Genomic DNA, 19,774 nt, shown 5'->3' on the forward strand with positions numbered 1-19,774 from the left:
CTTAGCCCGAACGTCTCGCGTGATCTTTTGATCACCTTAACTTCGGTTCCTCCTTTAACCTAGTCCTGGACCCGGTCACCAACCACATTAGCCCTCATGACACACCTGCATATGAATAAACAAACAATCAATTTACCAAGCATAAGTTCTAACTTAACTCAATGCCAGTTCACACAAATATTAATATGCAACTATGAGCATAACCAATGTCATAAACCACAAATATTACTATGTTACCATGAGCATATTCATGCAATATATTATCAACACATGCATATTATCCATAACTCTGAACTAAGCTTAGGGGAGAGTTAGTAGGTATGCTTCAAACCCTCCAGCGGTTTATCACGATAAACATTCCAATCAATGGTTGGACAAACCCTCAACCTACTATCTTTTCCTACAAACTCAACCAAGCCTAACCAAACCCACGCTCACTACATGTTCTTGATATTGATTGAGTTGGAGGACAAGCTAAAACACTTTACTTTTGCCAATTTTAACACTAAATCCAATCTCACAAAATGCATCAATATCAATAAGCATTTTAAAATGAAGATTCTACTAGGTATTCATGTCAAAGCAGGAACGTAATCTAGCAAATTCTGCATCATATAGTATCCACGTAAGTTATGTTTTACAAAAAGTATCTCAAAAACAAAAAAAATGACTTTCTAAGAGCATCTTCAGGAGACTACCAATAGCCATCCAATAAAAAAAACTGTCATTATTGGGGTTTTTGATGCTCCAACAGACTACCAAAAGCTCCCATCCCTTTATTTTTTTTGGTGGCCACCAAAAAACCAACCCCCTCCTCCCAAAAGAAAGGGAGAGCCCCCTCCCCAATAACCCAAAATTTTGGCGGGTGAACATTCTGACCCATCCGCCTTCCCTCCCCTCTCTGTCCCGACCTCCACCCCTCCGTCTGCCACCCCCAGCTCGGATGGAGTACACCGCCATCCCCATGGCTCCCCCGTCACCTCCGGTCTCCGTCCCCCTGCCTCCCGCGCCGTCGGGGCAGCCGTGATGCCACAAGGCCGACACACGCTCCTAGCCACGGCGGAGGAGCTGTAGCCCATCGGCGGCATGGAACATCACCTCCTAGAGTTCCCCGCCCATGCTACAGCGTTGGCCATCACCTTCGGATGGCCGCCACGTCTCCCCGCGCAGCCTAACATCAGACGAAAGGCGGTGGCACGGAAGACATAGCCAACGGTCTGGAAGGAGAAGGTGCGGCTCCCTCGAGATCCCGACCTGCTTCACCTCCTCCGTGTGACCTGCCCGTGGCTGCCACTGTCCCTAACGCTGGCGGGGACGTGTCCATGGAGGATGCTCACAACCTATTCAGCGTAATGGCCGCAAGGTATAAAGTTTTTCTTTTTTTTCCTTTCAATTTTGTTGATAAATTGCAATTGAATGTGGTTGCTATGTGATAGTTCAATGCATTTCAAAAAAGTTAGGCAGAAACTGGTGTAGTATTTTTTTATAGTTGAATGTATGTGTATAATGTAGTGATCAATCGTCGATTGGTGTCGACTCCTTTGTCAATATGATGAACAAGGCCATTGGCATAGATGACATCTCTATCAAAATGACATATGAAAGTTTAGATGAAGATCTCATTGAGATTCCTACTCCTCCTACAAAGAAAAAATGGGCAAGGGTGGCTAATTACTTAACACAAGAGGATGAGACCTTAGTCATGGTATGGGAGAGTGTGAGCCTTGATGCAATCACAGGGACTGATGAAAATAGTAGCACTTATTGGAAGTGCATTGATGAGCACTTTCACCGCAATGTCAAGAAACCCTCCAACCGAACACTCAATTCACTCTCACACCGTTGGAGTGCAATTCAGGAGTGTTGTAACAATTGGGCAGGTTGCTATGAGCAAGTTGAGCACCTCCATCCAAGTGATGTGCCAATTCAGGAGCACGTGGGTACTATGATCAAATCTTGCAACCTTGTTTGCTTATGAAATCTTGCAACCTTGATGAAAAACAGAGAGCATATGTGGATGCAATGCGTTGGCATATCATGGCATCAAAGATGGGTGGGTGGATGGGTGGGAACATAGGAGGCAATGGGGACTTTGGGGCCAACGGGAGTGGGAGTGTGTGATGCTTTATGTTTGAGAAATTGGGATGAACTTTGTGTTTTCATGATCTTTTGCTTTTGGATGAACTATGTGGTATGATGATGAACTATTTGGTATGATATGTGGTGTAATTTGGTTCAATTCTTGAGCAAATTAAGTTTGAATTTGAATTTGAATTTGAAAAATAATGGATTTAAAATGTTTTTGAATTGTGTGCATTTGAAACATAATAGTTTGAATTATTATGATGTGAAAATAGAGTTAAAATAGAGTTCATATGCACAAGGGAAGAGAAATAGAATGAAATGAAATATTGTGGAGAGGATTATTGGTAGTCTGCAGAAGTAGCTTTTCCAATAATACTGAAAATATTATTGGAGCTCTCTCAATAATAACTTATTGGGGACAGCTTATGTAACACCCTAATTTTTCTAATTCCAATTTTTTTTCAATATTTGTTAAAGTTCAAATGAATTTAAATATTTTATTTTAAAAGAGAGAAAACCCTATTTTATATGAAAGAAAAAGAAAATGACATAGGATATAAGTGAATATTTTGCATTCATGCTGAATTAGGCAAGTAGTATTTTATTTGAATTTTTTGATGAATTTATTTGAAGATATTTTGCCTGGGTTTTGAATTTGAATTTGGATTTGAATTCATATGAAAAAGAAAAAAGATTAAAACCTCTCACGGGCTGTCTTTCTCCTTTTCGGCCCAACACCTCGGCCTCGGCCCAGCTGCCCCGGCTTTCCTCTCCCGCCTGGGCCGTGCCCTGCCTCGGCCCACTCCCGCGCGCCAGCCGAAGACGCCCCCGCCAGCGCCGCTTTCACCTGTGCCACCACCGTGTGGGACCCGCCGGTCAGGTCCATCGTCTCCGAATCAAACTCTACCGCGCCGCCGAGTCCGAACGGGAGATCGACGCCGCCTTGGAGTCCTACAGCGCCCCGCGACCTCCGAGCCGCCTATATATGTGCCCATCCCCTCCCCGAACACATCTCATCTCAAATCCGCCGAGTCCAGAGCCGAGGTTGCAGGTTTCAAACCAGGCCGCCGCCATTAGTGCCGTCGCTCGGCTGCCCTCGCCGCTACGCCACTCCCGTGCCGATTAGCCCCAGCCTAGCCATCCCCGAGCTACACCGCTGTCCGCAGGAGCTCTAGCCGCCGTTACCATCGCTGTTTGGTCGCCGGAGCGCCATCCCCGACGAAGACCCGAGCCTCCCGCCGCCCCTCGTCACCGCCAAGCTCCTCCAGAGTCGATCTGCTCTCGGTAAGCCCTCAAACGGGATGCCCTCTCCCTCCTGATGCTTTTCCACCGCTCGTCGTCGAAGCTCGAGGCCGGCGACGACCTTTTTCCCCTGCTCCGGCGTGCCGCCGCCGTGCCGAGCTCGGCTCCGCCGAGAAACCCTCCGCCAACAGCCCCCTTTGAGCTTAGCCGTTGGATCTATCCTCATTGGCCCAGATTAGATCTATCCGTACCCCTTTGTTGGCCAATAGCTGTTCGCCACGTGTCACCTTTAAACCAGTCAGCATCCCATGCCTCGTCACCCTTCCACGTGTGCGACACCTCTAATGCTCAGCCCATGTGTCATGCCCAGTCAGATCCAGTCAGTTGCCACGCAAGAAAAGGGTATTTTCTAGTATAGAAATAAATCTGATAATTCCTTTAATTGGTAATTTTGCAATTTAGCCCCTGAACTTTTCTGAAATAACAAAAAGAGCCCTGTCTTTTTACAGTTAGGTCCCTATACTTTTTCATAATTATATTTTGGTCCCTCTATTTTTACAAAAAGGTCCCTGGACTTTCTGATAATTCAATTTAAGTCCTTTTCTTTTTCCAGATTTAACCCTAGACTTGTTTTAACCCTAACTTTTCCATCGTAACTCCGGTTTAAGCGATTCTTGTGTCGATGGATTCGTTTTTCAGTGCTCTTTCTTTTTAGCCAGTTTTTATCTCGTTGTTCTTTTGTTTTGTGCTGTGTTCTTAATATATCTTGTTTGTTTGTTTGTCGGTAATTGTGCGATTAGCCGATAACGTCCCGGATCAATTTGAAGAACATCAAGACCAGGAGCAAGAATACACTGAGCAGCAGCAAGGAGAAGGCAAGTGTCCTTGATCATATTGAACCTATGTTTTAATTGTTTTGTTTTACAAAACTGCATACAATGTCTGTCAATATGATGGGTAGTCACCTATGTTATGGTTTTCCCTAGATATTCCCTCATCATCCCTTGGAACCTAGATGGTTTATGGTTAGGAGTCTTTTATGGGTAGATTGCTTAGCCTTGGTTTTGGAATATTGGGAAGTGTCATAATTTTGACTAATGAACATATGCAGTAATGATGGTTAATATGATAATGTTTTAGCAACATGGAACCTTAGGTCTTGAGCATAGGGATGTTGGTGATGGTTGTCATGTTTATGACATTGGTTTAGTGTTTGCTCAAGTAACCTAAATAAGGACCGGTTCGTGGAGCGACAACCCAAGAAGTAACGTACCAACCACGAGGTTGATATGGGTAAAGTGTGACATACTGATTAGAGTCTGTCCAGTGTGCGTTGGGTCAGCACAAAAGGGGGCTTCTGGGTAGGAGCTTTGCTTGCGTAAAGCCTGGCGGTGAAACCTAGTGGGCAGACATGCACTGGATTAGTCTCTGGTTAGTGGAAAGTGTCATACAATGATTCTTGGCGGTACACCACTGGCGTGTGTTAAGTGTCTTGCAAACACGGTAACATAGAATTCACTGACTCGTGGGTAAAGTTGGACAACCTCTGCAGAGTGTAAAACTGTTATAACAGCCGTGCTCACGGATATGAGAGACTTGGATCCTCACATGATTAGATGGTGGTTTGGTTTTGATTCTGGTACAGGGAGTACTAGATGTTGTGATTTTGGTCGTAGTACGAGAAGTACTAGACGGTTGTGGTATGCAGGGTGGAGAACCTTGTATGCTAGATGATGGATTGTTGGGTTACATTCATTTAATACATGTCTAATACTTTTGAGTCCAAATGTGTTTTCATTACTCGCATTTCCGCAAATAATATCTTGTGTCAACCTACTCTTGATATAAGCCTGCATGTCATTATTTTCCCACACTTGCTGAGTACATTATGTGCTCACCCTTGCTTTCTCCTACCAAAAATATATGCTGCTCAGTGGAAGACTTTGAGGATTTTCAAGACGACGACCTGGTGTTCTAAGGAGCGTATCTTCCAGTCGATGCCTGTGGAGTTTTGGTCGCTAATGCTTTCGTTCCGCTGCCGTCGTTTAGATGATGTCGTTTAGGTTAAATTTTGAGTTTTGCTTAGGTAAAGTCTTTTATTGTAAGAGGTGAACGTTTAAATAAATAAAGTATTGCTTTTGTTACTTCACCTATGACGTCCTTATGTGTGTTAAACTTCCTGAGCACACATAAGCCGCACTTGATTTTGGCCGTTAAAACCGGGTGTGACAGCTTATTGGTAGTCTCCTGGAGATGCTCTAATGGAAATTGTGTCACTCCTCAGTAATTCAAAGCCAAAGCGACTGCACAGAATTATCTTGACGTCCTAGGCCTCCTATAGTTTTTTTGCTTTAACATCAGCGAAGCAAGATGAAAAGCAGCAAAAGTACATAACAAGTATGATCGTTAGAGACAGAATTATCAAAATTCACCATATTTCCTATTCCAAAATTGGCATAAATTAACTCCAAGCGATTCATTTTGACCAAAGTTCTACCAGATCACTAGTAAATTTTCTACAACCTTTTTTACCCATTCGTGTATGGACATATTTCATTATTGAAGAAACAAAATTCAAGTATTCATATGTTTGAGATATCCAATCTGATTCGCACTACAAGCATGTAACAACTAACACAGATCAACTTTTGAGAAACCAAGTTGATATATTCCTTGCTTTATATGTGATAAGTCATTGTCAATGTCTAAATTGAGTTGATTTTAGTTTGCATGAGCTTGTTTATGCATGATTTTGATTGTGACTAACCAAAGTTAGAGAGAAAAATGGAATTAACAAATTTGTCTTTGAGTCAGGAAAAATAGCACTCACTGGATGGTACAGTGTTTAGTGAAGTGGATACACCGGATGATCCGGAGTTCAGAAAGTTTTCACGCCAGAGTATTTCAAGTCAGAGGCAAAAATAGAAGTGTACATCGGATGGTCAGGTGTTCAAGTGAATATACACAGGACTATTTTTCAGGCATGAACATCCGGACCATCCGGTGTTCACGTTTTCAGTGTGATGAGATTTTCAACAGAGATTTGTAAGTTTTGACTAATTGGAGATAGAATTGGAGAAATATGTGTGTTTGTTTTATGATGTGCAAGTGATGGATGCAACTTGACGGTTGATGGCAGGATGATAGTGTCTAAGCAGGGTGCTTGATGTCGGGTGATCAAGGAGGCCAGGTGAAGTCAATGATGATCCTAGCCGTGCACGTGGATATCAAGCAAAGCATGAAAAGGTGCATGAAGATGACATGTTGACAAAGTCAAGCAAAAGGGATACCGGCGCAAGTGACAAGGCAGCCCGAGAGATCGAAAGTAGGGGAGATTTGCCGGCGATCAAGATTGCAATACGGAGTGCACGCATCGACATCGGATGGCTTGCTTAAGGTGTAGGCAAGTGGCAGTGAGTCACACTTTAAGAAGCGTGCGAGGCGATTTCGCAGTTTGGCCTCAAAACCGTAGGAAAGTGTGAAGTGCATGTGGCATCATCGTGAAGCTTATGTCGAGACAAAGTTAAGTTATGAAGGCGCCACATCCTTTCAATGGATGAGGAAAAAGATAGATGAAAATACCCTCGGTGGTAGGTAGAAGTGTATCGGAAGAGATGGATATTTTGGGAATAATCTAGAAAACTTAGTGGCCAAAGAACTTAGGCTGTAAATAGATAGGGAGGGCTGGTTGAGCCTTTTTGAGCCAGCCATTTAAGATTGTGTGTTAGGATTTTAGAGGAGAGGAAGTGGAGAGCTTAGCCTTTTGTTAGGTGAAAGCTTTTTTTAAGCAAAAATATTTTGTAATCTGCTGAAAGTAGGGCGTTCCTCTGAAAAAAATGAAGTTTATGTTTCCTCTTGTGCTTGTGTTCATCTCCTTCTAGTTTCCTTCTATTGGCTTCCCTTTCAATTCTATAAGTTTTTTGGTTTTTGTGATGATTTTCATTTTTGTTGAATAGCTTCTATTTTCTATCGTATATGAGTTGTTCTTCTTATTGCTAGAGGGATAAGATTCATATATGAGTTGGTCTTGAACCATTCTCCACCTCTAGATCCATCAACTTGAACACTTTCTTCTTCCAATGTCTAGATCTTTAGATCTCTAATTGTTTCTTCCTTAAGTTGCAAGTGTTTGTGAGCGATGACACTTGGATTAACTTTTAATAGAACCTAGTGTTCAGATTCATCAAATGGAGCTATGGTTTTTGTAAAGATGCTTGTTGTTAACTACGTCTCTCGATTTGTAGCTTCCACAATTTTGTTTTTGAGGCATGTTGGGTGAAAGATTGTGATAGGCTATGCAAGAAATTGGTGAGTTTCCTATTCACCACATCTACTCGCCTTTCTCGATCCTACAATTGGTATCAAGGTCTAGTTTGATCACTTATTAATCTTAACCGGCTTTGTGATCTGTAGGCAACAATAGAGAGACATAGGAAGATTCTATTCTTTGAATGTCATGATTTTTCATATTGGAAGGTGCGCATAGAGGCTTATCTCTTAAGACAAGGAACTAACTTATATTGGTTGATATGTATAATCTTAAGGAGAAATATATTTTGTTATCTATATCCACTATTTCAATCTGGTCTGGTTGATATAAATATATGGTTTCATCATGGCCTAGTGGATACAAGCTCTGCATCCACTCATATAGGCGAGCTCACTTGTCAGTGTCACAAAATCATCTTCATAGGAGTAACCAATAACAATCTCAATTCTTATATCCATCTATGCGGTCTCAGATTCAGTCAACAAAACAGAAACTCAGCTCAGCCTGTCTAAATATATACAACCAACCAAACGCTTTTCTTTTTAACAAATATGATTTCGTCCAGCTTACTTTCCCTCACCATACTTATACGATATAACTCTATAAAACCTTATTCGAGAAACAAACATATTTTGAATTGTAAGATTTTCATAGGAATTTTAGAAGATTTCAATTCTTACAAAATTTTCCAATAAGGGTCCTGTAGAACAAAGAAATAAACTTATCAAATTTCATTAAAAAATCTATAGAATGGCTTCTTTAAAGTTTGAAAGAATTGTAACATTAAGCCGAATCTTATGGATTTTTTTTATGTCCATCTCTCTTATCTTGTTCATGTATTTTTTTAAACTCCATTCAAACGGTTATTTCTACAATTTTCCTATATTTTTCATTCTATAAGATTCAAATTACTAAAACATTTCAATCCTATATTTTTATTATTCCTGTGTCTTCACAATACCGCATTCCAGAAGGCCTAAGGCTGTGGCATGCTCTGCCGTCTCTGGCGCCGCGGCACTGTGCGGGGCGATCCGCCACTGCTGGTTCTTGCCGCCGTAACACCGGAAGAGGATCCTACGTCGTACCGAGGGGTGGCCTGCTCCGCGTCAAAGATGTAGTCGGGGTTGTTGATCATGTGGACACACCGGAAGCAGTCGCCGAGGTTCTCCTTGCTCTCGGCCCACAGGACCGACTCATCCACGTATCGTGGGTCCAAACTGATCACACGGACCTCACGGAAAACACGCCAAAAACGCATTTGCCTCGGATCAATCCTCCCAACTGCACCGAGAACTGGTGGCTGCAAAAACTCAGAGTGGTTGGCGTACTGGGCAATAGTAACCAAAGGAGTGCTTGAGTGCTCTGTAGAACTAGCCGTGCACAAGTCTGAAACAACGTAAGGATGTTGGCTTAAAAAAATCTAGTTGATAATCAGCTAATTTTCTTTTGAAATGCAGTCAATTTTTCAGCCAATAGGGAGATGACATGTAATCAAGCACACTTTTTACAAAAAACAAAACTGACTGAAATATTTTTTATAGTAACAGATATTTGTTACTTGACCAATTATTTTAAGATTTTCAATCAACTTTTTGGCTGCACCGTCTTACATAGTGAGCTCCATATATTTTTGACATGTAGCTAGTGCATGTGACGTCTCATTTGCAGTAACTGGTGCCGAATTTAGACCTTTTTGAAATTTGTACAAGTCCCGCTCAATGATGGAAATAGGGGTTACCGATCAACAAACACAAAATGGAATTAACAAATGAACATGTAAAATTGATTAATGAACTGTTACAAAAAATGTAAATAATTATATTTCAATTAGTACAAAGAAAACCATTGGATTAATGAACTCCTAAAAAACAAAAACCTAATCCTACATACAAAGTGATGGGATTAGTGGTACCTTAAGAAAAGAAATACAAGAGGTGATATTGTAAGGAAAGGAGAATTATTTTCATAAGATGGCAAAGAAATTTGAAATTAGTGAACTCCTACAGAAGCAGATGACAATTGTTTTTTGGAAAAAAAAGACTAGAAAAATATGGGATTAGCAGACTCTTAAAAAGTAAAAAACATAACACCATTTTTTCTTAAGGAAGACAAGAAAACATGGGATTTTTTAAGCCCCCCCCCCCCCCAAAAAGGCATAAATAAAAATACCAATAAGCATACTTATATGGGTCAACAGTTGATATAAAGAAGGTAACGTATAGGAAACTTATAAGTTATGGTGATAAAGTTTAGAATTTACAACACTATTGCAACTGCAAGAAATATTTACAATAACCTTTCAACAGTAAACCAAAAAGGAGAAATATTAACAATACTGTTTGCAAGAAATATTTACAATCCTTATATTCAGCTCACGAAGCAGCTAAACCTGAAAGTAGAACCGATAATAAAAACTGAAAAGACCAAATACACATGCCAAGCCTAAAACAAGAAGCCCAAGACACGCACAAAGCCGACCCACGATGTGAAACCAGTCAGCCCAAAAGAATCAGCCCAAGGGGAGCCTGAATCATAAATCAAATCCAACGGCCTAAAATCTGACTGAAATTACGAATTAAAATAGCTAGCTACTATATAACGGCTGCGTAAAAAAAAACAGAAGGATGCGAGAAGCTGTGTGTTATTAATCCTTAAGGAAGAAGAAGCTAGAGCAAGGTTCTAAAAGATAAGAGTGGGAAACCAGAGGTGGAAGAAGAACAGTGGAGGTGGAGAACGGAAAGAAGCCGAGAAGAAGAGCCGGTTCTGATCTATTCTCGTTGATGCCTTTCTCTGATGGACTTGCTCCCTTTTGTACCTGTTGGCCCCACCAGCCAGTGAGTGCCAACCTGGTGCCAACTGGGTACTGACATTCTCTTCTCCTTGAATTGTGGCTTGCCTCTGAGCTGCAGTCATCGCATAGCCTGGATCCCGGGGCACTTGGATTTTCTATTTGCCAGCGCGCAGGTGCTTGAGAGTAGCAACCCACACGTGTGCGAACCGCTGAACGACATGTTGAAGCCGCCACCCCGAATGACGGGAACCATAATTCATTTGGCTGGTGCACGCCGTCGCCCAACTGCAGCACGTCCTCCAGGGTCGGAGGGGGAGTTTGCCGAAACGCTGAACTCCACGTCGCGTGCGATCCACGCCCATGTCTCAGACGAGAACACTTCAACCGCGGCACCACGGTCGCGCCACCCGATGAAGTTGAGCACGTGGTAGTGACGAGCGCTGAACGGGTCGAACACGAGCATGGACAGCCGCGCGTCCCTCGATGGCCTCGGCAACGCCATGCATCGCCTTGTCACCGGGTCGACGATGTAGAACCGCGGTGTGCCGGCAGAGCGGAACAGGAGAAGGCCGTTGCAGGCGTTGCACACAACATTGCCCTTGCTGAATGGGAAGAAGCCGAGGTCGTAGTCCTCGAGCAGATGACCGTCGCTACCGGCCGCGCCCGCGAACTGCAGTGTGGCCACGACGTCCAGCGGGATGAGCGCCTAGTCTTATAAGAATTCGAGCTGGCCAACGAAGGTGAAGATCTTCGCACCCAGCTCCAGCCAGGCCGCTGCCACCCATGCCGCCACAAGGCTCGCTGGTGACAGTGCCACATCGGCGCCGCAACAGGATGCGAGGCCATCGATGAATGTGAGGCTCCCATGTAGCCCAGTGCGGCGCTTGGTGATGGTCTGCTTGGTGAACTCCTTCACGGCACGCATGGCCTCCACGAGTGCGCGTTCATCTCCTCCTCTATGTCCCGGCCGTTTCCCCTGTTCGACAAAATGATGATGTGGAACGATGACAAGTGTAAAATAGATTGGGAAGCGTTAAACCCTCCCGGGCCGCTTTGCGTGTTAATATAGATGACAAGAAGAGCCCCCGTCGTGGCAATCACAACAGAACTGAAGATTACAACAAATACTAGAAGATTACAACAGATTTACAATTCTATCTCTAAGCATGTATATCTTCCAACAGCCCCCCTCAATCATAACTTGCACAAGTTAAGATTGCATCTGAATTTTTCCAACTGCTGAGTAGGGAGAGATTTTGTGAATCCATCAGCTATTTGATCCTTTGAAGATATAAATCGAATGTCCAGGACCTTGCGTGCAACACGTTCTCGTACAAAATGGTAATCAACTTCAATGTGTTTAGTTCTTGCATGAAATACTGGATTAGCTGAAAAATATGTTGCACCAATATTGTCACACCAAAGACACGCTGCTGAAGGACAAGAGATGCCAAGTTCTTGTAATAATGTCTGTACCCACATTATCTCAGCAGTTGCATTGGCTAAAGATTTATATTCTGCCTCTGTACTTGATCTTGATACAGTGGCTTGTTTCCTGGCACTCCATGACACAAGATTAGAACCAAGGAATACTGCAAAGCCACCTGTTGACCTTCTGTCATCTGGACATCCAGCCCAATCTGCATCTGAAAAGGCACTAACAAGCATAGATGACGATCTCCCAAAACTTAAACCAATACCTAAGGTACCTTTAAGGTACCTCAAAATCCTTTTTACTGCAGACCAGTGCAGGGTGGTGGGTGCATGTAAGAATTGGCATACTTTATTCACAGAGAAAGAAATATCAGGTCTAGTTAAAGTTAAATATTGAAGTGCACCAACCAAGCTTCTATATTGTGTAGAATCATCAGGACCCAGTAAATCTCCTTTGGCTGTGAGTTTTTCTGCAGTAGATAATGGTGTACAGGCTGGTTTACAATTGTACATACCTGCACGTTTTAATATATCTGAGGTATACTTCTCTCGTGTTAACAATAGACCATTATGTGTCCTTTTTACTTCTATGCCCAGGAAATAATGAAGATCACCTAGATCCTTGAGAGCAAAATCCTTCTCCAAGTTCCGAACAAAGCCTTGGTGGCATCCTGAGATGAACTGGCAACAATGATATCATCAACATACACCAACACAAAAATTGTGATTTTGCCCTTGTTGAAGAAAAATAATGAAGTATCAGTCTTTGAAGCAACAAAACCAAGATCCTGTAACCTCATGCTCAACCTGAAGTACCATGCTCTAGGTGCTTGTTTCAAGCCATACATGGCCTTATCTAACTTACATATATGATGTGGTCTGGTCTTATCCTCAAAACCTGGTGGTTGCTTCATATAGACTTCTTCCTCCAGAACGCCATGAAGAAACGCATTCTGTACATCCAATTGGCGAAGATTCCAACCCTTTGACACTGCAACAGACAAGATAATACGAATAGTGGCAGCTTTGACTACAGGACTGAAGGTGTCCTCATAGTCAATTCCATATCGTTGTTTAAATCCTTTAGCAACTAAACGAGCCTTGTATCTATCAATTGTACCATCAGCCTTTCTTTTAACTTTATAGACCCACTTACAATCTATAATATTTCTTCCTTTGCAAGGTGGAACTAAATGCCATGTATTATTTTTCATGAGAGCAGAATATTCATTTTCCATAGCCTTTTTCCAATCTTTACTACCAAATGCTTCTTGAACATTTTGTGGTTCACCAGTAGCAGTCAGGAAAGCATACCTTATTGTACCATCTGTATAGACTTTTGGTTTTGCAATACCTTGCCTTGATCTGGTAACTGGTCTTGTCAGCACTGTTTGCTCGGTCACCTGTTGTTCCAGCGCAGAAGATCCAGGCGGCAACTCAGGCGCAGGATGTGACATCGGTCCTGGCTCAGCTGAGAGAGATCCGGACGCGACTGTCGCAGAAGCCTGCACGGAGTCTGAAGTTGTGCTGAAGAACGCATTATCAGACGCATGCTCAGGAACCGGAGATGATGTCTGCTCGGGAAGAACGCCAGGAGAATCACTTCTGTTTCCGTGCAAAGAATTGCCTGGAAAGGTGCTGCTGTCTACATCGCCAGTACTGCTGTTCCCGTGCGAAGAATTGCCGGGAAAGGTACTGCTGTCTACATCGCTAGTACTGAAAACGCCTCCATGTACTACACCGCCAGGATTGACGCCGGGATTAGCGCTGCTGCCGCCATGTACGCCGGGATTAGCGTTGCTTCCGCCATGCACCCTGTTTTCACCTGATAGCTGTTCTTCACAAGAAATATTAGCAGCAGAATCATTAATCATAGATTGATCACCTAATGTTACACCCCCTTGATCAATATGTGATGGATTTTGGAGATTAATGGGAAGCAAGGAAATTTCAGACCGAAGAAGAGGACCAGCATTGGGATGAAGATGAGCAAAAGGGAAAACATTTTCATCAAACACAACATCCCTAGATATATAGACACGCCCTTCAGATATGTCTAAGCACTTGAATCCTTTATGGAGAGAACTGTATCCCAGGAAGACACATTGCTTAGAACGAAATTGGAGCTTTCGAGAGTTATATGGTCGAAGATTCGGCCAACACGCACAACCAAACGTGCGAAGGAAATTGTAATTTGGTTTTTCATGAAATAGATATTCCAAGGGGGTAGAATACTGTATGACCTTGCTGGGAAGACGGTTGATTAAATATGTAGCAGTAACAAAAGCTTCATCCCAGAATTTAAGTGGCATAGGAGCATGAGCAAGAAGGGCTAGACCAACCTCTACTATATGACGGTGCTTTCTTTCTGCCGAGCCGTTTTGCTGATGAGCATAAGGACATGAGACATGATGGGAAATGCCAATTTTCTGGAAGAAGCTATTCAACTTTTGATACTCGCCTCCCCAATCTGTTTGCATGGTGATGATCTTTCTGCTAAAATGTCTTTCTACAAAACTCTGAAACTCATGAAATTTTTGAAAAACTTCAGATTTTTCTTTAAGCAAGTAAATCCATGTAAACTTGCTATAATCATCAATAAAGCTAACATAATATTTATTTCGTCCAACAGAACTGGGTGCAGGGCCCCAAACATCTGAAAACACAAGTTCTAAAGGGAAACTTGAGACACTTGTAGACTTAGGGTAAGGTAACTGATGGCTCTTGGCCTTTTGACATGCATCACACACAGACTCTTTATTGAACTTATCTGAACATGAAAGTTTATTTCTACTAACGACTTGTTGGACAATAGATAAAGATGGATGACCCAAACGACTGTGCCATCTTGTGGGTGAAGGTTTGATGGCACCACAAACTTGTCGGCTTGGACTAGATGATGAGGAAGCTGGCGGCAAAGGATAAAGACCACCCTTACACTTGCCGTGAAGGAGAGTTTTCTTCGTTGCCTGATCCTTGATCAAAAAGAAGTTTGGGTGAAATTCAAGAAAGGCTCTATTGTCAGTAGTAAGGCGATGAACAGAAACAAGATTTTTGTTGGCCTTAGGAACATGAAGCACATTGTTTAGATGCAAATTGCGATTGGAGGTACGAACAATAGTATGACCAATATGATTAATGTTCATACCTGCACCACTGGCTATGTGAATTTGATCATTACCAGTATACTTGTCTCTCACAGTCAATTTATCAAGGTCGCTTGTGATATGATCTGTTGCCCCCGTATCGGTGTACCAGTTTGTGTCAACACCATATGAAGAGGTAGCTGCAACAGCACTTCTTTCTTCTCCTGAAAAAGAGGTGTCAAACCTTTTATAACACTTGATAACAGTGTGACCGATCTTGTTGCACAGCTGACAGATTGGTCGGTTGGATTGATTGGAGTAGCCGCCATTGTTGCTTGATCTGCTGTTGTTGAAATAGTCCCTTCGGCCACGGCTGTTTCCACGGCCACGGCCACCGCGTCCGCGACCATCACGTCCACCACGCCCTCTTGATGCAGAGTTGACAGAGGACTGCGAGCCACCATGAAGAAGATCCATGCGCATCTCGAACGAGAGCATTTGCGCATATAGTTCGCCCACCGTGATGGGCTCAACTCGAGCAGCCATAGCAGAAACAAGCGGATTGTAGTCGATGTCGAGGCCAGCGAGGATGTAAGACACCAGCTCTTCATCGTCAAGCTTCTTGCCCGCAGATGCCATCTCATCTGCTAAAGACTTCATCTTGCCGAAATATTCAGCGACGAACATGACGCCCTTCTGTGTTGTTGACAGCGCCATGCGAGTATTAATAACTCGTGCTCGGGATTGTGAGGCGAAGATACCTTCGATTGCGCGCCACACATCAGCAGCCGTCGGCATGGTGGCGACTTGAGTAAGGATCTCACGCGACAGAGATGACAGCAGGAAACTAAGGACTTGCTGTTCTTGAGCTGCCCAGCGTTCAAGCGCAGGATTTGGGACCTTCTCGATCTCGTTGCCACTCTTGACGATTTCCAAGGTGGCAGCCGGAGCAACAGCATTGCCGTCGATGAACACGGCCATCTGTGCACCGCGCAGGGCCGCAAGAATTTGCACCTTCCAAATTGGATGATTGGTCTTCGTGAGCTTTTCCGTGACCGACTGGCCAAGGAGAGGGGATCCAGACGGAAACGCCGCCATGGATGAGGAGGAGCTAGATGAGAGTGAAGCCATCGCCATGGATGTGGAAGAGGGAGGACCTAAGCTCTGATTACCATGTAAAATAGATTGGGAAGCGTTAAACCCTCCCGGGCCGCTTTGCGTGTTAATATAGATGACGAGAAGAGCCCCCGCCGTGGCAATCACAACAGAACTGAAGATTACAACAAATACTAGAAGATTACAACAGATTTACAATTCTATCTCTAAGCATGTATATCTTCCAACAACAAGGAGGAGGAGTAGGTGTCCTCTTCGGCACCAGGTTTGAGTACGCTGAGCCACGCCCACTCCCTACCGAGGTCGTCACACGGTTTGAGGATGGTATCCTTGGTCTCAGCTTGGAGTGGCTACGCATCCCACTTCTTCGCTGCGATGTCGATCTGCTCACGCAGCTTCCTAATCTTAGCGAGGAGAAGGGCGTGGTCTTCATCTATCATGATGGCCACTCCAGGAAGGGGGCTATAATACTAGTTGTTAGCAACCCTTGAGGAATAAGAAGCTAGAGGATGATTCTAGAAGGGAGGAGTGGGAAACCGGAGGTGGAAGAAGAATAGTGGAGATGGAGAACGGAAAGAAGCCAGGAAGAAGAGCCGGTTCTAATCTATTCTCATCGATGCCTTTCTCCAATGGACTTGGTAACTTTTGTACCTACTGGCCTTGTCAACCAGTGGGTGCTAACCTGGTGCCAGCTGGGTGCTGACATTGTGAAATCACGAATGTTGAAAAATTGAATTTATTGTAAAATTGACAAAAACAAAAGTGTTTAGCGTAGTGATAATATCACGTAGATTGATGTGAGTCAAGTTTGAAGAATTTATGCTCAAAAGTGGTTGGTGATTTTGTTGAGGTGTAGGTGTGTTCTGAGGGCAAAATGTTCGGTGATAGAGACCTAAACTAGATTCAGAGAGGAATCAGGATCGGTCAAGAGGTCAGGCGAGATGTTCAGGCTAGAAAACGGTGCACATGTAGATGGATTACACCATGAGATATAAGATGTACATGAAAGTTGTATAGTCTATGGTGTGAAGATGGATCGAGTGACTTATGGCGTGAAAAGATTATTTAACAGCCATGCATGCGTGTGTGTTATGGAATAAAAAAGGAAGAATTAAGAAGGAGAAGGTATTGTAAAGGCGATAGAAGCCCGGCTCAGCTGCACTATTCATGGTGTGGCCTAGAGGGCGCATGGTCCACCTAGTTGGCCCAGTCAGGCTAGGGGATGGTGGCCTAACAGCGCGTGCATGAGGAGGCAGACAGAGGCGTGGCCCACAAGCGTGAAGGCGGCGGCCTAGGCGGAGCACATGCCGGCCCAAGCGCTTGGCTAGGCGTGGCAGCATGTAGCAAGCCGAAGTGAAGGAGCAGCCCAGCAAGGTAGCTGCAGCCTAGGTGGGTGTCAGTGTGCGGCCTAGTGAGCCAAGGGCACTAGGCTAGCCTAACAGCATAGCTGAGGACCAAGCGTGTGAGATGTGGCCCAGGAGATCGATAGACAGAGACCGAAGCCCAGATGTAGGTTCATGAGACAGATCTGGAGTTTGTGTCGGATGTGAACAGAAGAAAAGGCAAAGTACCGATCCAAAAAAAAAAGAGTGTCTAGTTATCTGATGATAGATTTAGATATCTTAATTTTGTCAAATTTTTGACTCTTTATCTAAATCAGACGCTCCAAATTAGTCTCAGATTCATACATACATACATGCATATATATATACACACACACACACACTAACCCTAATCCACACTCCACCCTTCTCGACTCCCACCGCCACCTCTCGACTCTGCCCCGCTCGCCACCACGCTGCCACCCCGCCACCTCGCTGGCGCCATCCTCGGTGATGACGCGGCCCACCGGCGGCCGCCTCTAACACTAACCCTCCCTATTCCCACCTACCGTCGCAGCCTCCTAGCCCCTCCCACCTCCCACTCGCCATCGCTTCGTCGTTGCCGTTGCGGTTCTAGCGTGGCCCATCAGAACACCACCGCCCATTCCTCCTCCTTGAGGTCCCCACGCCACTTTCCTCCTCCCCGAGCTCCCAAACCTCCTGCACCGCCCTGCCCCACTCTAACGGCGCCACCGCCAGATCTGCCCCCCCACCCCGCGACTGCTCCCTTGCTAACCTATCAGCTATGCTCGTCCCCACCGCAACCACATGCCAACCAGCCATCCCCCACCACCGTGACAGGCGGCACCCCCATTGCCTCGCCATCCCGTCCGCCACCACCGCCAGGGCAGTAGCCTCCCTAAGCCTCCGTCTAAGTCGGCAACCCTTAAAATTCTGAAAACCCAAACCCTAACCTGAAACCTTACCCCTAACCCTAACCTCACTATCGCCGGAGAAGACGTTGCCAGAGGAGCTCACCAGAGGAGATGACCGCATGAATATCCAAGTTCACCCTACAGTACGAAATTCGACAGATTTCCCTCTCTAAATATGCCGATAGATAAATAGCAAAATTCAAAAAATAAATAGGAGTGCAACATAACCGAGAGAGAGATATAATTTTTCTTTTAAGCAAAAAAGGGGAGAACCATCTATTGTTTAGAATTTTTGTGGAGACTCCTGTAGGGATGTTATGAAGATGTATCTTATGAACTCATCCATACAATGAAGATTAAATTTTGTAAGTTCATGAATTGGTAATTTTGTTCTTCATCCACATTTTTCGTTTCGTTTCTCAGTGTTGATTTTTGGTGAATCCTTTGATCAACGTAATTTGTTTTGGTTTGATCCATCCAAAATCATCCTAAAGCATTTAGATAAGATTCTAAAAAATTTGATCCATCCAAAATCATCATAGAGCATTTAGATAAGGTTCTAAAAATTTGGTTGGTTAATTTTTTGTAATTCTTGCATAATCACAAAATTAGAGTTTAATTTATTTTCGTGATAATCTTTCGTAGTCTATTTGTGAATGTCATAACTCGAGATCTGGTTAATTTGATTTTTGGAATAGTTTCATAATATTATCTAGTTTCTACTGTAAAATTTGAGGGCAATCAGACCTTACAGATATTTCTGTATATTATTTTTAGTGATAGGATAATAATCTGTCCCAAATTGAATATGAGATTAAAGTGTTTGATTAGGATTAAATAAATTTGAATTTACCTTTCACAACCATTCACTCATCTAATTTCATATGTTGTGCATAACCCATCTTACGGAAGCAAAGAAGTAACAACCCCTTGCACAGTTGCACCTGACGGTCGTCGCGAGGGTCGGCGACGGCCTCGCCGTTGACGACTGAGAAGCTGTGGTCGTTGGGACGCGCGGCAGTGGATCCTGAACGTGTAAGCCATGGCGGTTGCCCAGTCCTATGTGGTGTGCGTACGAACAAAGCCTTGGTCTTTTTTTTTTTCTGTTTAGAAACAAATAAAAACTTTGGACTTGTACCGTGCTTTTATACTAAACTGTGGTTACTACGAGCAATTGAATCGACAATGACTTCGCGACGGTTCATGTTCGGAAAATCCTGATTCACCTGTATTTGTGAGGAACCAACTCTTGCATCATGTACAGCTTACAGAAAACTTTTTCTTAAATTTTTTCCTTAGTATTTTTTTTTCAAAATTTTGTTTGATTTTTTTTCTCGGCAACTTTTATCTTAAAATTTTTGAGCTAAAAAAAACTTTTCAAAAAAGAAGTTACGGAGAAAAAACTTTCTAAAGAAGAAAGTTTTGGATTGTTGGGAGATCCGCGAGCTATCCTCCAAGCATGCGCGGATTAGCAGTCTTTCATGTTCCCAAGA

General features: G+C 43.6%; 1 non-coding gene across 1 annotated transcript; it reads right to left on the minus strand.

Moving 5' to 3' along the window:
• Positions 1–15,390: 15,390 nt before the first annotated feature.
• LOC133917230 (small nucleolar RNA Z247) lies at positions 15,391–15,529 on the minus strand. The gene has a single exon (XR_009909634.1). It is a non-coding gene; the product is annotated as a small nucleolar RNA Z247 (small nucleolar RNA).
• Positions 15,530–19,774: the final 4,245 nt, after the last annotated feature.

The sequence above is a fragment of the Phragmites australis genome, chromosome 4, assembly GCF_958298935.1.
Source record: "Phragmites australis chromosome 4, lpPhrAust1.1, whole genome shotgun sequence".
Lineage (NCBI taxonomy): Eukaryota > Viridiplantae > Streptophyta > Magnoliopsida > Poales > Poaceae > Phragmites > Phragmites australis.